The sequence below is a fragment of the Narcine bancroftii genome, chromosome 10 (genome assembly GCF_036971445.1).
Source record: "Narcine bancroftii isolate sNarBan1 chromosome 10, sNarBan1.hap1, whole genome shotgun sequence".
In the NCBI taxonomy this organism is placed as follows: domain Eukaryota; kingdom Metazoa; phylum Chordata; class Chondrichthyes; order Torpediniformes; family Narcinidae; genus Narcine; species Narcine bancroftii.
Window position 1 is genome coordinate 52,656,100 of NC_091478.1, and position 17,199 is coordinate 52,673,298.

Sequence of the window (17,199 nt, forward strand, 5' to 3'; positions counted from 1 at the left end):
GGAGTATAGTGAAGGGAATGTGGTGGGAGGACATATGGTGGGAGGGCGTGTGGTGTGAGGAAGTGTGGGAGAAGGAGTGTGATGAAGGGAGTGTGGTGGGACGGCATGTGTTGTGAGAGAGTGTGGTGTATGTTAGTGTGGGGAGGAGTGTGGGAGAAGGAGTGCGGTGATGGGTGTGTGGTGGAAGGGACTGTGGTGGGAGTGCTTGTGGTGTTAAAGTGTGTGGGATAAGTAGTGTGGTGAAATGACTGTTGTGGGAGGGCATGTGGTGCGAAGAGGAGTGGGTGAAGGAGTGTGATGAAGGGAGTGTAGTGTGAGGGGGTGTTGTGCAAGGGAGTGTGTGAGAAGGAGTATGTTGAAGGATCTGTGGTGGGAATGCATGTGGTGTGAGGGCGTGTGTTGTGAGGGAGTGTCATGAATGTTTGTGTGGGGAGAAGTCTGGGAAAAGGAGTGCAATGAAGGGTGTGTTGTGGGAACGACTGTAGTGGTATTGCGTGAGGTGTGAAGGAATGTGGGAGAAGGAGTGTGGTGCGAGGGCGTGTGGTGCGAGGGCGTGTGGTGCGAGGGCGTGTGGTGCGAGGGCGTGTGGTGCGAGGGCGTGTGGTGCGAGGGTGTGTGGGAGAAGCAATGTGGGAGAAGGATTGTGGTGAAGCGGGTGTGGTGGGAGGGTGGCGTCTGGTGGGAGGGTGTTTGCGGAAAGGTAGTGTGGTGAAGGGAGTGTGTTGTGAGAGCGTGATGGCAGGGCATGTGGTGCAAGGGAGTGTGGGAGAAGGTGAGTGGTGGGAGGGCGTGTGGTGGGAGGACGTGTGGTGGGAGCGAATGTGGGGAAAGGTAGTGTTTGGAAAGGTATTGTGGGGAGGAGTGTGGGAGAAGGAGTGTGGTGCTGCGAAGTGGAGTAGGAGAAGGAGTGTGATGATGGGAGTGTGGTGTGAGGATGTGTGTTGTGAGGGAGTGTCATGAATGTTTGTGTGGGTAGAAGTGTGGGAAAAGGAGTGCAATGAAGGGTGTGTTGTGGGAACGACTGTAGTGGGACTGCGTGAGGTGCGAAGGAGTGTGGGAGAAGGAGTTTGGTGGAGGAAGTGTGGTGCTAAGGCGTGTGGAGGGAGGGAGTGTAGGGTGAGAAATCCTGGGGGCGGGTATCCGGGAAGGGGGGTGTCTGCCGGGGGGGGAGGGAGTTTGTCTGGGGGAGAAGGGTGTCGGGGGGGGTGGTGTAGGGAGTGCGGAGGGGTTGGTGTGTGGGTGAACACTTTGTGGGGGGATGGTGTGTTTGGGGTAGAGATTGAGGGGTTGGAGTGTGGTGGGTGGAGTGTGGAGAAGTTGTGTTAGGGGATGAAGCGTGACGGGATGGAGAGCCAGGGGACGGAGGGTGAGGGGAAGGAGTGTGGAAGGCATCGTGTTCGGGGATGGAGATTAGGGGACGGAGGGTGAGTGGACAGAGAGCAAAGGGACGGAGTGTAAGGGTATTGAATGTGGGGGGGGGGATGGAGAATGAGGGGAAGGAGTGTGGAGGACCGAGTGTTAGTGGATGGAGTTTGTTGCTCTGAGTTTATCTATCCACCTCTATCATTCTGTGCCCTGTGAATCCCCCCTCCCCACGTGCTCTCACCCGGTCTCTTTGTGCTGAGTCACGATCTCTCAGCAGCTTTTTGGGAACCTCCCTCCCGCTGTGGCCCCTCCCAGCTCCCTGCTTCTGGCAAGATCTCCACAGGCCGTATGGGAAGAGCAGGGCTTTCTCTGTCAGTATTCGCTGCCCTCTCCCTGCAAATCACCACAGCAGGTAAGCTCCACACGGCCTGTGCTGCTTGGCTTTAGCAGCCCTCCTGAGGTTGGGGCATGGTTGTGGGGGGGGAGGAGGAGCGAGGAGCGGGTGGTGTGGTAGTGCTCTGCTCAGCTCAGCCCTCTCTCTCTCTCTCTCTCTCTCCTGGAACTGTAGTGTGTGACTGTCACTCTTTACTTCCTTCAGCCCCTGTATAGAACCCCAGCCCCATGACAGCTGGGCTCCAACTCTGCCCCATGGACACTTCAGGGCATGACTGGAGCAGAAGGAAGTGGCTAGAAATAATTCACGTGTCTGGGGACTGGAGGCTCAGGAGAGGCTGGGACTTTTCTCCCTGCAGCATTGGAATTTGAGGGGAAACCACACAGAGGGACATGAATAAATTGAATATTCCCAGGCTGTTTCCCCGCAGATAAGGAATCTCAACCCAGAGGCTCGAGCGGGGACCATCTTCACCTCGAGGACAGAAGTGGAGTGCCCATGGAGTGACGATTACTTATCCCTGACTAGCAAGCTAAGGGCAGGGGCACACTAATGTTTCACTTCGCAGTTTGTATAATATTAGCATAGTCTGGTGGTTCATGTAGAGATTGGTGTCGCAATTAGTATAAAGGTTAGTATAGGAATGTCACGGTTAATGTCAAACGATAAAGGGAAACGTTCCATTATTGTCACGTAATTCTACTTTTGGAATGTAACATACAGGAAGTTCTTTCACTTTATCTAATGTAAGGCCACTTTGTCCACCGGTGTTCCTGGCTGGTCTCCCCTCCAAGTACCAACCTGTCCTGAGCCTGCTTAGGTCCCGAGATCGGATGATCCCAGGCGCGGTGATAGGTGTTATGCTTTGTGCAGCTATTTGAGTGGTGGTTGGTGTTGCAGTTGGCCTTGCCATGAGAGTACAGGCTAGTCCAGTGCAGTGGTTCTTAACTTTTTTCAGTCTTAGACCCAGCCTAACACCCCATGGCCCACAGGTGGCAATGACTGAGCAATACCTTCAAGTCAAGCTCTGTAAGAAACACATCTTTATATAATTTAAAGTACTTGGTTTAACATTTGTAAAGACCCACAAGGAAACACTCAATGACCCACCGGTTGACAACCACCAGTCTAGCGGTTAGTGAGATGTTATTACAGTGCCAGTGACTCTGGTTCAAATCTGCTGCTGTTCGACAAGGATGGGCTCAGGCCTAGATGCTGTGTGACCTGCTGTGTTTCTCCAGCACTTCTGTGTGTTCCACTCACCCCCAGCATCTGCAGACTCTTCTTCAACAGATTTCTTTGGTTACACATCACTGAAGTTGAATGTAGAGGTGCAGCAGGCCGTGAAAGAAGGTAAACAATATGTTGGACCAATTACTAGGAGATTTGAATCCAAAAATACAGTTGTGTTATTTTATTACAATCATGTAGCGCACTGCTGAGACCAAATCAGGAGTTTGGTGCCTCTGTCTTTTCTCCCAACCTTTGGGACGATGAACTCAAGACAGATTGTGTGCATTGGAGGTTCACCAGATGATTCGTGGGCTGGTGGGTTTCTCCTGTGAGGACTAATCTAGTCTGTTGGGCCTGAACACTCTGAGGGGTCACATTCATAGAAAGCATCAAAAAAGTTGGAAGTAATGGCAGGAGACGATTAATGTGGGGAAGGTGGGGTGGCGGGATTATAATAGCTCTGTTATTCAGGTCTTTGTCTTCATTTTTCATATTCACAATGTTCCTGTTACAAGGTCACTCGAGGAGAAGTTGGGTTCCTGCAGTTTCTACCAGGGTTGCAGGAGATGCTGGCAAACTGATTCTAACACCACCCTCCTGTTGTTCCAGCTGTGTTGGTGAGGGGTGTGATTTCAGCTGTTGTCATTGTTCCAGCTGTTTGAGAGGCAAAATTCTGATGTCATATGGGTATTATTCTAGCTGTAAGAGTCCCTGTTACAGATGTCAGATGGGTATTCCAGTTGTAATCATTGTTCCACTCTCAATTGTGCTCCTGTACAATGTTGTCAATGAGGACCTTAAGGTCCTCAATCTCCTCAGGAAGTTCAGGTGCTGTTGTGCCTTCTTGTCCATTGAGGTTGTCCTTTATATGTGCACGAAGAAAATGTGTGTTTTCCATTCTGTCTATGATAGAACTGTCATTGTCATGGTCGACTTTCGTCCTTCTGAAGCCCACAATCATTTCCTCATCTTGACAACGTTGAGATTCGGATGGTTGTTCTCACCCCAGCTGATGATCTGTCCAACCTCCTCTCTGTCAGCCGACTCATCATTATTGTTCCTCCCACAACAAGGTGAGGCTGACAATCCACAGATACAGCACAAGCCTCAATGCAACCTCTACCCACTTCCTCACCCACACTCAACCCATCCAGGGAATTGGTTTTCCTTCTTAAGGCACAACTGGCCTTTTCTGGCACCCAGACCCCTCTCCTCTCCAGCAGATAAGAGGATGGTAGGGGGGAGAGCAATTTTAAAGGCTCATTTATGTACACACAGAGTGTTGATGCCTGGAACTGGCTGCCAGGAGTTGTGGTGTAATGTAATGTAGGCTTACATTAATATGCAGAAACAGAGAGACAGGGATCCTGGGCAGGCAGCAGAGTGAAGGTTTCAGGTGAGCATCATGTTCTGAGCTTGGCTGTACTGTTCAATGTCCCTTCCAGCATATACGAGAGGACATGTGTTTGAGGTGAATGGTCATTGTGTGGCAATGGGGCCAGGCCCATCTTTTGCAACACATGGGACAGGTAGAACTTCAGCCCATCTTGACACTTAACTAAACCTCACCGAGGGGTCAGTAGTGTATAGGATCAAGAACTTAAAATTCCTGGGTGTCAACATCTCTGAAGATTTATAACATAACATAACATAACAATTACAGCACGGAAACAGGCCATTCGGCCCTTCTAGTCCACACCGAACCAAACACCCCTCTCTAGTCCCACCTCCCTGCACAATGCCCATAACCCTCCATCTTCTTCTCATCCATATACCTGTCCAACCTTTTCTTAAATAATACAATTGACTCCGCCACCACTATTTCTCCCGGAAGCTCATTCCACACGGCTACCACTCTCTGAGTAAAGAAATTCCCCCTCATGTTACCTCTAAACCTCTGCCCCTTAATTCTTAACTCATGTCCTCTTGTTTTAATCTTTCCTCCTCTTAACGGAAATAGTCTATCCACATCCACTCTGTCTATCCCTTTCATAATCTTAAATACTTCTATCAAATCCCCTCTCAACCTTCTACGCTCCAAAGAATAAAGACCTAATCTGTCCATTCTCTCCCTATACTCTAGATGCTTAAACCCAGGTAACATTCTGGTAAACCTTCTCTGCACTCTCTCCACTCTGTTTATATCCTTCCTATAATTAGGCGACCAGAACTGCACACAGAACTCCAAATTAGGCTGCACCAACGTCTTATACAATCTCAACATCACCTCCCAACTCCTATATTCCATGCAATGATTGATAAAGGCCAGCATACTAAAAGCCTTCTTCACCACCCTATTCACGTGAGTTTCTACCTTCAGGGAACGATGTACCGTTACTCCTAAATCTTTCTGCTCTTCTGTATTCATCAATGCTCTCCCATTTACCATGTATGTCCTGTTCTGATTCTTCTTACCAAAATGAAGCACCTCACACTTATCAGCATTAAATTCTATCTGCCATTTTTCAGCCCACTTTTCAAAGCAGCCCAAATCCCTCTGCAATCCTTGAAAACCTTCTTCATTATCCACTATTCCACCTATCTTAGTATCGTCTGCATATTTACTAATCCAATTCACCACCCCATCATCTAGATCATTAATGTATATAACGAACAACAATGGGCCCAATACAGATCCTTGAGGCACACCACTGGTCACCGGCCTCCAACCTGACAGACAATTATCCACTACCACTCTCTGGCCTCTCCCTTTCAGCCAATGTTCAATCCATTTGACTATCTCAAAATTTATACCTGAAGACTGCACCTTCCTAACTAACCTTCCATGTGGTACCTTATCGAAGGCCTTACTGAAGTCCATATAGACAACATCCACTGCGCTACCCTCATCCACATTCCTAGTCACCTCTTCAAAAAATTCAATCAGATTGGTCAAACATGACCTTCCTCCCACAAATCCATGTTGAGTGCTCCTGATCAGACCCTGTCTATCCAGATGTTTATAAGTACTATCTCTAAGAATTTTCTCCATTAATTTACCTACCACAGACGTCAAACTTACAGGCCGATAGTTGCCAGGCTTCCTCCTTGAACCCTTTTTAAATAACGGAACCACATGTGCAATGCGCCAATCCTCCGGGACTATCCACATATCTAATGACATTTGGAAAATTACCGCCAGAGCCTCTGCTATTTCCTCCTTCACTTCTCTCAATGTCCTGGGGAAGATCCCGTCTGGTCCTGGAGACTTATCCACCTTTATATTCTTCAAAAGCCCTAAAACTACATCTTTTGTAATCTCTATATTCCCCTTATTTACCAAATTTGCTTTTTTTATCTCACATCTCCCAATATCCTTCTCCTTAGTGAATACCGAAGAAAAGAAACTGTTCAATATCTCCTCCATTTCTCTCGGCTCCACACACAGTTTTCCGCTCTGATTTTCTAAGGGACCAATTTTGTCTCTAGCTTTCCTTTTACCATTAACATATTTGTAGAACTCTTTTGGATTAGTTTTCACCCTGCTTGCCATAGTTTCCTCGTACCTTCTTTTAGCTTTCCTAATTCCTCTCTTAAGATTCCTCTTACATTCAATGTATCTTTCAAACATCTCCTTAACTCCATGCTTCTTATATTTAATGTACGCCTCCCTTTTTCTTCGAACCAAGTTTCCAATACTCCTTGAAAACCACGGCTCTCTCAAACCTTTTGCCCCTCCTTTTAACCTAACAGGAACATAAAGTTTTTGCACTCTCAAAATCTGATCTTTAAAAGACTTCCATCTCTACTACATCCTGCCCATAAAACAATTGTCCCAATGCACACCCTGCAAGTCCTTTCGCATCTCCTCAAATCTAGCTTTTCCCCAATCAAAAACCTCAACCCTTGGCCCTGACTTCTCTCTTTCCATAATGACATTGAAGCTGATGGCATTATGATCACTGGACCCGAAGTGCTCGCCAACACTAACCTCCGTCACTTGACCCATCCCATTTGCCAACAGTAGATCTAACACTGCTCCTTCTCTGGTTGGCACCTCTACATATTGATGCCCTCGTCCTTTGGTTTCACACACAGCCTGAAGCAGCCACACACGAAGGTGGCTATCAGGATGAGGGGCAGCATTGGGTACGCACTGGCCCCCATCGTGTGGCAATCTATACAAGGCTTGCTGTAGATAGGTGACCTAGTGCAAGTGCTGTTTTAGGTCTTGGAAGACTTTTTCCCTTTCCAAAGTCCATTGTATGCCAGTGGGCTCAGTCTTCAATGCAGCATCCCTTTCCCAGTTCACAAAAAATGCACAGAAATACTGGTCTTGTAGCATCCATAGGAGGTAAAGGTCTATTACCAATGTTCCAGGCCTGAGCCATTCTTCTGCCAGACCGGCTGGGTTCCTCCAGAATTTCCTACAATTGCAGCATCTTCACACTTTCTGGTTCAGGAATCTATTGACAGTACCTTACCATGCCCAGGAAAAAGAGAGTGGCCCTTTTTATCTTGGGGACTGGGATCTGCTCTGTTGCTTTTATTCCTCTCTTCCCTAACTTTGCCATCCTTTTACTGAGCTGGAATCCAAGATCTCCTGGCCAACCTTCACTTTTTCTACGGACACCCTGAGCTCCCTTGTTGCCTGATGTTGAAGTGTTATGGAATCCTTCAGGAAGTTGAACCCTGCTCTGAGGGTGTCAAGGGCACACTGAATCAACGTGGAACATCGGGATATCTGATGTTCATCTAGATTATTTTTAACAATAAACAGCAAGACTTTCAGTATAGCCCTACGGTAGGTGTCTCCATGTGATTTGCAGATTCTTTCAAGTAAAGGCAAGCAGATATCTTTGTGCAAAAGTATGCAGAAAAATGTGAGCCGCCACAGATCTAGGAGAGAATATAACATCGGTTTCGGACACATCTATTTTATTCATAGCTGTCAGGTGTTGTACAAAGCCCCCATCATTCTCTTTGGCTGGCTTTTGGGATAGGCAATAATGGGGAGTTACGCCAACTATGGGTATTCACCAGCACCCCTTACTGCAATAGTGATTCAATACTGGAGTGATGCCTTCCCTGGCTTCAATTGTCAGGTGGTAGTGTTTCATGCTTGGCAATGTTGAGGTGAGGTGAGAATCGATTTTGGTTCCACGAAATGAAGAGAGAGAGAGAAGGGGGAAAGGCAACAGGGGGACAAAGGGGGAGGGGGTTTAGCAGAAACAGGGGCAGTTGATGTTAATGCCATCCAATTGGAGGGTGCTCAGAAGGAAGATGAGATGTTCCTCCAATTTGAGACCATTAAGGTGAGATGGGGAATTGAAATGGGAGTCCACTGGGAGATCCACACTTTGAGGTGGACAGAGCCGAGGTGCTCAACAAAGTGACCTCCCAGTTTGCGCCCAGTCTCTCCGATGCAGAGGAGACCACAATGGGATGCAGTAGATGCTTAATACGCTTATAGCCTTTCAGAGTTACAGTAGCCACTTACTCTTCAAAGGCCATGTCTTGTTCATTGGAAATTCTGGCACACTAGCTCTCAGCTCACATCAGTAGTTTTAAATTCAGCTTCCTTGTAAAATTTACTTATTCCACCATGATCTTAACCCATTCCACCACACCCGACCTGAGCAGAGAGAGCCTGTTTGCATTTACTCCATCTGTACCCCTCATCATTTTAAATACCTCAATCAATGCTCCCCTCATTCTCCAACACTCCAGGGAATAAAATCCTAACCTGTTTAACCTTTCCCTTTGTCTCAGCTATTCAAGTCCCAGCAACATCCTTGAACATCTTCTCTGCACTCTTTCAATCTTGTTGATTATCTTTCCTGTAGTTAGGAGACCAAAACTACAAATATTACTCCAAATTTAGCCTCACTAATGTCTTACTCAACTTCATCTTAACATCTCCTGTACTCAATTCTTTGATTTATGAAGGCCAACGTGCCAACAGCTCTTTTTCCTACTCTATCCACCTGAGAAGCCTGTTTCAGGGAGCTATGTTCTTGTATTCCTAGGTCCCTCTGTTCTACTGCACTCCTCAGTGCCCGACCACTCACCGTGTACATCGTACCTCGGTTGTCCTTCCAAAGGGAAACACCTCACATTTGTCTGCATTAAATTCCATCTGCTGTGTCACAGCCCATTTTTCCAGCTGGTCCAGATTCCGCTGCAGGCTTTGACAGCATTCCTCTCTCTGCACCGCACCTCCAGTCATTAGGTGCTTTCACACTGGGCCTCCACTTCAAGGCCTGCTGCAGAGGCAGATCAAAATGTTAAACTTGCCCGTTCTCCAGCGCTGCTTTTATGCAGAGTGGTGTCCAGAACTGCTGTAGAACCACTGTTGCTCGTCATAAATACATGACAGAACAATGGCCATCTTCCCATAATCCCCCATTCATTTCCAAGAATGGTTCCAGCTGTGTGGGGGATTATGGATAAGGAAAACGGCCATTGCTCTGCCGTGTATTAAGCTGCTGGTGCTGATGAGTGGCCCGGTGAGGTGCTGGAACAACCAGTGGGGCTGTCACAGCCTGCACTTGGCCACCCCTGTCCTGATGGCCCACCTCCCCCACCGGCTCCCCCGCCCCCACCCTGAGGGGGTAATGGAGGGAGAGGAGTGAGTGAGAGGGATCATGGGCTGACGGGGTCACTGTGACATCATCAGCCTGTCCCTAGCCAGCCACTTGTAGCGGGAGTACATTTATGCAGGATGGTGGAGTGCAGAACTCCGCCGCTGACCCTCCCCACCCCCACCCCGAGAAGGATTTCAGTCGGGATCTTGGAGTCAGCCAGGGGACATTCATGGGGGTCAGTCTCCCGACGCAAGGGCGAAGAAGCTCCACCTTTACACTCTGGATTTTTCACATTATGAAAGGGCCTATTGTAGAATCTGCAGATCCAATTTAACACCCAGTCTGTTGGCACAGATGACAAACAAAGGGAGATAAGAGAAAACTGTTCCCTAAGACACTCCACCAGTCACAGGCCTTTAGTCAGGGAGGCAGTCATTTACCACTGCTCCCCAGCTTCTCCCGTAAAGCTAATGACTATTCCAATTCACTACCTCACCATGAGTACTGAACGACTGAACTGTCCTGACTAACATCCCATGTGGGTTCTGTCGGACTCTGGCTTTACCTTACTCTTAATTTAGTCTATGTGTAGTCTGAGTCCAGCGTGTTCTTTGAATGAAGTGATAGGAGAAGGTATTCGGTTCAACAGTCAATTTATTACACAGCACAAGAATAAAACTTAACAGAGCTCTGGGTCACTCATTAGTTCATAGGTCACTTGCACAGTGAGCTACTCCCCAAGACTGACCCCTATTGTCCAGTTGGCTCAGTTTATATAGGTCAACCTTATCATACAGAACAAAAGTTGGCTTCCTTTGCTAGATTTCATTATCATACAGAACAAAAGTTGTCTTCCTTTGCTAGATCTTTTTGCATAAGGGTTATCACAAGTCATCTCCTGTTTTGCAGATATCTGGGGTGTAGCACTCCCATCTTAATCCTCCAGGCCAGACTATCCTGTTGAGTTGATCAGAAATTAATTCATCCCCAGATATTTCTAATCACCATTCTGTTCTTGTCTGGCCAATTTCTGCTGTTCTCTTTAACACCTCCTCCTGCCTTAATCTTCCTCCTAGACTGGTTTTCCATTCCCTTTGTTTCTTGCAGGCCATTCTTTGTTCTGATCTGGCCTGTGTCTCCTGTGCTACTCACCACCTCCTTTAGTTTGAGCATTCCTCCTAAATCGTTTTATGCATTTCCTCTCCCTGTATTTTGGAGCAGACCATTTTGCTCAGCCAACTTTGCTCCATGCTGTGATTGCCACTTAATCACATTCCTCTTTTTCCCTGAACCATGTAGTAAATATAAACTTATTAATTAATCATTTCTTTCATAATGTTTTAACCCCTAGATTCCAACAGTCCCCCTTTTGGTCTCATGAAAATGAGACCAACCACCTGTTACCTTATTAGACCGAGACCTCAGGAGTTTTTGCAAGGACCGGCATCTCCGACCCCTTGTTAAACTTAACCTCACAAACTTGGCCATTATGAACACACTTCAGTCCAGTGGGCCTCCCAGGCTGACCACAAACCCTTTGTACAGTTGTTTCCTTCTCCAGATGCTTCAAGGGCTAGGAACAACATCACCCATAGTCCCCACATAGTATTCATCTCAGCTCCCTTCATTGTTTTGATGCCAATAAATTGATTATGCCGTCAACCACTGATACACAGTCACCATAGTCCAATAGTCTCTTTAAAAAGGGACATTAAGTGTTCTTAGTCCGTGGTTGCTTCACAGGTTCTCAGTCACCTCCGTTCGAATCTGTTCCAGTGTCCGTGTCGGTGGGTCCGTTGCTGCACACTGACTCCAATGATACCACGTCTCGCCTTTTCCTTGTAGTCGAACCGCGTGGGACGTCCTCTCCACCACTCTGTAGGGTCCTATCCATCTGGGCTCCGACCACTTTCTTTTGATGACCTTTAGCAGAACCCACTCCGCGACTGAAGGTATCGGTGTTTCCCCTTCTCTGTTGGGACTTGTGACCTGTTGTGAAAAATCTGACACCAGAGCCGTTAGTTTCTCATAATAAAGCTTGCATCCCATTGAGCTTATCTCATTCTTCGTAGTCTGAATTCCGGCTCCCGGTCCCGGAAACTGGTGCCCTGTTTGTAGTTTATATGGAGTGAATCCTGTCACAGAACTTACCGAACTCCTTATTGACATTAATGCCAGGAGCAATGCATCCACCCAATTTAGTTTGGTCCGTGCCTGTACTTTCCCGATCTTACCTTTTATTGTTTGGTTCATCCTCTCCACTTTCCCTTGGGATTGCGGATGGTACACCGTTCCAAAGGCATGTTTCAATCCCAACATTGCTTCTACCTCCTGTAGATCGTTATTTTTAAAATGACTTCCATTATTGGACCTAATTTTTCTAGGAAATCCGTGTCTTGGAATATACTGGTTGATCAGGAATTTACATACCGTCCTTGCATCTTCTCTTTTGGCAGGGATTGCCTCCGGCCACCCTGTGAACACATCTACTGCTACTAAGAGGTATCGATAGCCACTTACCCTCTCAATCATGTCCGTATAATCAAGTACGATTTCCTGCCCTGGTAACTTAGGTAACGGGAACTGTCCTTCATGTCGCTTTACAGTCGCCTTTACATTGAAAGTTATACATACCTCACACTCTCTAATATGGTTCTCCACCATCGCCGGCAGGAAGGGGTGCCACCAATGTATCAAGTACCTTATCATCTGCTTCTTTCCACAGTGTGTTAGCCCATGCTCCTCCTCGAGGAGGGGTTTCATGAGTCCAGATGGTAAAACTGGCCTCCCGTCTATCGATCTCCATAGTCCTTGATCCTTGGTTGCCCCCCCTTTCCTCCCATACCATCCTTTCCTGAGGTGATGCCTTTGCTTGTTTCTGTATTATTACTTCTACCCTACACGGTGGTAATAAGTCATGTGCTGTTCTGTCTGCCTGTATCATAATAAACTGAGGGCCGTATCCTGCTGCCCTTTTAGCGGCCATGTCCGCTTCCTCATTTCCCCGAGCCACCATCGTATCCTTTACATTTAAGAACTGCTAATGCCCTTGGTTTCAGGAGGGCCTCAGCCAGTTTCCTAACATCCTTCTCGTGTTTAATTGGGGACCTTGCTGCTGTTAAAAACCCACTTCTAATCCATTGACTAAGTTCAACCTGTATTGTCCCTACCACATATGCCGAGTCTGTATATATATTGACCTCCTTCCCTTCTGCCCATTCTAATGCTGCTATCATTCCCTGTAGTTCTGCGAGTTGTGCTGACTCCTTTCCTCTCACTGTCCCTGTAATGATTTCTTCAAATCCTCCTGTAGTTTTTCGTACCACCGCATAGGCAGCTTTCAATCCATCTGTGGGGTGTCTGTAACAGCACCCATCTGTAAACAAGGTTTCATCTGGTTCTCTTAAGGGTGTAGCCTGTAAGTCAGGTCTTATTTTAATATCCTTCACTACCCTCTTCTCACAACAGTGTGGTTCTCCCTCTCCCATATTGTCTGCCATGTTAATGCCTTCATGGGTAAATGTAACATTTGGAGCATTCAGGATCTTTTCTAGTCTCGTCTGCCTTAGTGAAGTCATTGTAAATGCTGTCGAGCTCACAAATGCTACAATGCTATGTGTTGTTAATACCGTCAGGCCATGTCCCATTACTATGTGTGCCACCTTTTGTAAAATCTTTGCTACTCCCGCTGCATGTCTCGTACATGGTGGGTGTCTGTCTTCCGTCGGGTCTAGTGTGATACTCACATACATGAGCACACATCTTCCACCCCCTTTTTTTCTGAAAAAGAACACCATCAATTGTGTGTGCTTTTTCAGAAACATCCAAAAAGAAAGGTAGTTTATAATTTGGAATCGCCAAATCTATAGCTGTTGTAAGAGCTTGCTTCAATAGAATAAAACTCATCTCAGCCTGTGCAGTCCAATCAAGTGTAGCTCCCAGATTCCTCATCCCCTGCTCATTCACCAAAGTTCGCAGTGGATGTGTCAACTCACCATACGATGGGATAAACTGCCTACTATAACCTGACAAACCCAAAAACGAAAGCATCTCTTTTACTGTCTTTGGTTTTGGATGATGTAGTATCGCTGTTCGATGTGCAGGGGAAATCCCTGTGCCTTTCGCTGAGACCATTCTCCCTAAAAAGGTGACCACCTGCCTGCAGCATTGCAGCTTTGAGCGAGAGACTTTAAAGCCTGCCTTGAACAGCTGCACTAGCAGGAGACAGGTGGCCTCCAAACAGGAAGTATGATCAGGTGCTGCTAATAGGATGTCATCTACATACTGGATTAGAACTACCCCACCTGGTAGTGCTAGCCCCACCAGCTGTTCTTTCAACACCTGATTGAAAATCCCTGGAGATAAAATAAAGCCCTGCGGAAGCCTAGTATACCGCAACTTTCTACCTCTATACGTGAACGAAAACACATCTCTTAATGGTTCTGCCAGCGGCAAGCAAAAGAAAGCATTCGCTAAATCTATGCAAGAGAACCACTTGTGGTTGGGGGTTAAAGCAGTCATGGCAGTATATGGGTTTGGTACTGGAACTGCGGGTGTTCGCACAATACCATTGATGCCCCTTAAGTCATGGGCCATCCGATATTTGCCCGTGTCTTGTTTAGGAACAGGTAAGATGGGTGTATTCCAACTAGAACACGAATGTTCCAACACCCCTGAATACATAAGGCCATCAATGGTATCTGCCAAACCTTCCTCAGCTTCAGGTTTGTGGGGATACTGCATCTGCCAAATAGGGGTGTAATCTGACAGTTCGAAGGTTATGGGATCAACCTGCTGACAAAAACCCACATCTGCTGATCCCACTGACCACAGGTTCTCAGGGAGAGAATCTAGCATAGGGGCCGAGTCGGGGTGATCCATCTTCCCTCTACCATGAAAGCGTTCAATCTGTCTATGCTCAAGGAGGACTTGATCATATGTTGGAGACAAAATTTTGTATGCCTGACCAGATGAGGAGAACTGCACTGTCGGTATTTGGGTGTCAGACCAGTCATTAAGGGACCTCAAGTTCCGACACATCGGTCCCAAATCTTTTGCCTGATGAGTAGTGCCAATTGCAAGGGTGACATGAGGAATGGCCTCACCTGCCATCTCATACCATTTCAGCTGTTCAGATGTCAGTGCCACCGCAGCGGCCACTCCCTCCTTTCCTACCACTATGTAGTCCGAATTAATTTCCCATAGCATGCCCTCTACCTCTTCATAAAAGGCATGCTGATACATTTCATCCCCTTCCCTATCGTAAAAGAGGGTCATATGGGGAGGGTCCGAGGGAGGGGTATACGGGTGTAACGCCTGGATCCACGGCTTCCATTGATTATAAAGCTTTAGCAGCCCTCCCTTCTGTGGGTCCTCTGTTCCAACAGCCCCCAGTAAATGTCAGCCCATTGTCCCTCAGACGCGGATCCTCCAGCTGCCGCCAACAACATCTGAGAACTGGAATGCAGTGTAGTTAATGAACAGTTCATAGAATATCCATTTGGAAAGGTGACCTCTATTCCGCTGGGTCCACAAAGGATCGATGCTCCGCACTTGACCAACAGGTCTCTGCCCAAGAGATTGGTAGGGCACCTGGCTGACAAAATGTATTGATGTGTAAAAGTCTGTCCCGCCACAGAAGTGACTAGTGGTGTAGAAAACGGCAGATTTTCTGGTGTACCCGAGAACCCTATCAGCTGGACGCTAGAGGATGATGTTTTATCTTGAAACAGCGCCAGTGAGTGTTGAAAATCTGGCTCCCGTATCCACTAAAAAGGATACTTCCATGTCCATTACTTTAATCTGCAGGAAAGGGTCTGCCAACCTAGCCTGCTCGTGGGTGCTCGGGCTCCGTCACTGTGGGCAATATTGCTCCTCCTCTGTCAGCAAAGGGAATTGTCTCTTTGGAGCTAAAGCCGCATGGGGTGCCTGATGTACCGGGGGTGGCACTGACGATCTCTGGGGCTGGACCCAATGCTCATTTTGTTGTGGTCCATATCCCCTTCCCCCAGTGTCCCGAGGACCCCAAACTAGGGGGCAGTCTCTCTTCCAGTGTCCTGGCTGACCGCATACAAAACATACAGCTGGCTGCATTCGTGGAGCACCCCGACCTCTCCCTCTTACTCGGAATCCCCCCATTGGACCTCCCATTCTGGCCACATAGGTGGGACCCGGTGCCCAATTTGGGGCCGGGTGCCAACTCGTATTATTCCCTTGTGGTGGCTGCGGTGGCTGCTGAATCATCTGGTTCGCACCCTTTGAGGAAATCTTTTTTGCCTCGTTTACCTTTTTCCTAGCTTCTTCCAATTGAAGCTTAAGGAGTTGCACTTGTACCGACTCCGTACTTTGTTTGTCCTCCTTTTGCTTAGCCCTGTAACGCTTCATGTGATGGGTCAAGTGTTTTTCCCATTGCTCACTCGAGCAGCCAGGAATATCAGGGTTATTCTCTAATGCCTCCCTAACTACAGCTGGCAGTCCACTCATTACTGCAGCCCTAAAGAGTGTAGTCTGCAAGGGATCTGTGGCTGGGTGTACTCCTGCTTTATCCGTCCAACTCTCCTTACACTGACTCAAAAAGGTCAAGATCTCCTCATCCTCTGACTCCTTTTGTCTATTGTGAGGAGTGGGGGTGGTGTGATCCTCTGACATTCCTACCGAGAAGGCATTCTCAAGTGTCTGTTCTTACTCTCTCTCATTTGTTTTTTCCAGTCGCATACTAGTTTCCCTCACTTTACATACACCATTCTGTATTTCCTTTGTTAACTCCTTCATTTCCTCCACCCTTTCCGCATTAATTCTCTTAAGTCTCTCCTTCGCCTCCTGGAGTTCATGACCTCCTAATTCAGTGACATTCACTATTCCCTCATTTATCTGCATCACTGACATCTGGGGAATAGGATAAGGTGGTGGCAATGTCTCTGGTAACTTTGGATATAGCGGGACTGACGGCTTAACCTCCCCCGTATTCTCCTTAGTGATATGGGATCCCTTTTTAATATCATGTTGAAGGTTCGCTTCCACAGCCATGCAAGCCAATGTCATATTGTGTAAATCTGCCCTTCTCTGTTCCTTCACTTCTCTCTGTTGTTTAAACCTTCTTCTATTCCATATAGATCCTTGTCCTTTTGCCTCATGTTCCTGTACCTCCTTGGCTGCTTCCCTCTCTGCTTCTCCTAAGTACAGTACCAGCTGGATTTTTTCAAACCCTCGAGGTACCTTCCCCTGACTCTGCAGCTCTTTCCATATCTGTTCATACCGTGCCATAGCCTGTACCTCCTCTCCCTTCGGTAATCCTCCCAGTAATTGATTCCTTGTTTTCTCCCACTGTCGGTTTACAGATGGGGGAACCCCTCTGTCTCCCCCGAGCTCTTGCCCTACATCCCTATTTACTCCTTCCATCTCCGTTCTGATCTTTAACCCTTTAGACTTCGTACTTCACTGGGTCTCTCCCCTGGTAGGATTTTGACACCCTGCAATCTACTTCGTCCCTTCTCACGTTATTATGAACACCAGCAGCACACTACACACGATCCTTAAACAAATACTTATTATAAACTATTATGATACACTAGACGATTCCTAAACACTATAGAAGCAAATAACTATAAAACAATACACCTTATACAGATACTGATTATACACTACTATGGTATACGATCCTTAATCAAATACTTATTACAC

The 17,199-nt window shown here is 47.2% G+C and overlaps 1 protein-coding gene across 2 annotated transcripts in view; it reads left to right on the top strand.

Moving 5' to 3' along the window:
• Window positions 1–1,670: 1,670 nt before the first annotated feature.
• LOC138744568 (oxidative stress-induced growth inhibitor 1-like) overlaps window positions 1,671–17,199 on the top strand; it is a 79,250-nt gene continuing 63,721 nt past the window's right edge. Inside the window, exon 1 of one of the 2 annotated variants that reach the window (XM_069900929.1) lies at window positions 1,671–1,777. The gene's annotated coding sequence lies outside the window, so the exon portion shown is untranslated. Of the gene's footprint in view, window positions 1,778–11,998; window positions 12,022–17,199 lie in introns of those variants that run through there. The other variant, XM_069900930.1, reaches the window with a different exon arrangement.